Source organism: Dipteris shenzhenensis, chromosome 16, assembly GCF_047967505.1.
Source record: "Dipteris shenzhenensis isolate YYH24624 ecotype China chromosome 16, Dip_SZ_1.0, whole genome shotgun sequence".
NCBI lineage: Eukaryota > Viridiplantae > Streptophyta > Polypodiopsida > Gleicheniales > Dipteridaceae > Dipteris > Dipteris shenzhenensis.
In genome coordinates, this window is record NC_141611.1 from 51195242 (window position 1) to 51197851 (window position 2610).

Genomic DNA, 2610 nt, shown 5'->3' on the forward strand with positions numbered 1-2610 from the left:
TACTCTGTAGGCATGCTTTTAAGGAGAATTGCAAGTGCATCTTTTTCCCTTACTTTTGCATTTATGCCTTCTAGTTGGGTCATAATGCTTTTCATTTTGTTGACAAATTGTGCCATGGATTCATTGAAGCCCATGTGCATACCATAGAATTCAATCTTAAGATTGATTTCTTGGTTTTTAGCTTTTGCACCAGACACTGTGTTCAACTCATCCCACGCATCCTTGGCATGATCCTTGGAGTCTATATGATGAATCAAGTTTGGACCCAAGTGCAAACCAATGAGTGATAGTGCTGCTTCATCTTTTTCCTTCCAAGCATCATTTTGTGCAGTGGGTATGTCTTCTTTTATAGTCTTCCAAAGCTTTTGATGCATCAGGAGATACCTCATTTGTATTGACCCGGTGTGAAATCCTTCCCCAGTGAACTTCTCAACAATTGGGGTGCGTATTGCCATTGCAAAGGTCTTACCAGTTGAAGATAATTTCAAATCTGGCAGTGTCTAATTGCTTACGGAAAATCTGAGTTGACAGGCACGTAGAGCTCAAAAAACCTGTTATTTTTCCTTTTTGAAGAGTGTGCAAACTCCTCCTAGATTGCAAATTACGCATTGTTGAAGATTCTGTGGAGAAGAGGGGGCATGATGAGGTGGCACAGAGAGTCACATGCTCCTTACAAACCAGTGCTTTTTAGCAAGGGGTTATTGTGGTCCTATGCCATGTGGCAATCTTCTGACCCAACCAAAACTTAACCAAACCTATAGAAACTGAACCATAGTAAATTGTAACCTGACACTGGCCAAAACCTAACTGTATGACTAACCCAAGGTGAGTGGCTTATCTACCACGTGTCTCTACCTTAGGTTGCCACGTGTCCTAAGGTTAGGACCTTAGAACAGAAGGAAATGGAAGCTTTGAAGCTTCTTGCAGACGGCGACGTGGTGAGGAGGATGATGACGACGCAGTGAGGAGGATGGTGGCGCGTGGTGAGGAGGATGCTGGGAGCGTGAGTCGAGTGAGGCTGGAGCTGCCTAATCATCAAGCTCGTAGATGAGGATAAGATCCCATTGACAAAGGTGCTGGCAGAGCTCGAAGTGCCAGCGGACTTTTACGACATTGTTCATCCTTCCAGGCTGCGGAGTCCTTAGGGGTACTGCAAGACGAGAAGGATTCTTGTGGCATCCCCCTTACAGCCCATGTCGTGCTCATCATCGGCCTCGATCAGAAGCTCAAGGCATCTATTTTGTATATCTCTACCACTGGACGGAATTTTGGTGAAATTTTGAGAGTCATCGATTCACTCCAACTCACTGCCCAGCTTAGTGTAGCAACGCCTATAGATTGGAAGCCGAGCGACCGTTGCATGGTGGTTCCTAGCCTCACTGACGAAGAAGCAAGGAAGAAGTTTCCCAAACGTATTGAGACAGTTTCTGTACCTTCAGGAAATGTGGTTATTCTTGCATCTCCACCAGCCGACTAGCCTTCAAACAATGCAGAAGCCAAAGCTCCAACGATAGAGCTTCACCAACGAGCCTTCTCCACAAGTCAGCAGGGCCTCATGAGCATCAACGGTAGTGCAGCCTTGCGACAAACTCCCATGCACATCGTTTGCTGCGTTGATGCGACTGTTATTTGCTGGAGAGGTCTGGTCGAAGAGCCGCTCTTGTTGGAGATCGTTGGAAAAAGGCTGGAGGTCTCTGTTGCAGACGTGAGTACCGTCGAGGCTGCGTTGGACTATGGTCTTGAGTACGTGAGGAAGTGCCAAGCTTAGGAGCTTTGTTGAAGGTCGAACCTTAGTCTCAAGAAGAAAATCTCTCAAAAGAAGAACTAGAGCACTCTCTCTCCCTAGAACTAATGGAGTCTCTGATAGGAGTATGAGTCTCTTCGTATCTCTCTCATAGAAGAATAATGAACAAGAGGAACACTCACTAGGATGGCTAATTCAAAGAGAAGTGGACAAAGGGAACATTATGGGCATTTAGCTAGAGGGAAACAAACAAATTGTGTGCCAACAATTTGCTGACAACACAAACCTCACCCCGACGAATGACCCCAGGCCAGTGGACATTGCTCTAAATTGCCTTGAGACCTTCTGCCTAGCCTCTAGTTCAAAGGTCAACCACCGTAAGAGCAGAATCTTCGGCACAAATGCTTTGATTGAGATGGGATGCAAAGTTACCAAAGAAAATGAGGTTTTCAGGCTTCTTAGAATTCCAATGGGTTTCACGTGCTCAAATAAAAGTAGGTGGGAATGGGTCATCCAAAAAGTCAAAGAGAAGATCGTAAAATGGCAAGGTCTCCACCAACCCACCCTAGCCAGGAGAAAGTTTGTACTGAGTCATTATATTTACTAATCAATAATATACTTTATTTCATGTTGGTTCCTCTCGGAAAGCACTTACTCAGATAAACACACGCTTCAAAAATGGCTAAGGTTCAGTGGAGATTCTGCACAATGCCCAAAGAGAAGGGAGGGCTAGGCATAGTAAATGTGGAGTTGTCGGCATTAAGATTCATGGCACAATGGATTCTCAAGTCCCTCTAGGTGCCGCAAACTAATTGGGCCTTTTTGGTCAGAAAAAACATCGAAAAAACCCGTTAGATGCAAGCACT

General features: G+C 45.1%; 1 pseudogene; it reads left to right on the forward strand.

The window, feature by feature from the left end:
• The first annotated feature begins 811 nt into the window (after nucleotides 1-811).
• Nucleotides 812-1477, forward strand: LOC147893094 (uncharacterized; annotated as a pseudogene).
• The last annotated feature ends 1133 nt before the right edge of the window (nucleotides 1478-2610 follow it).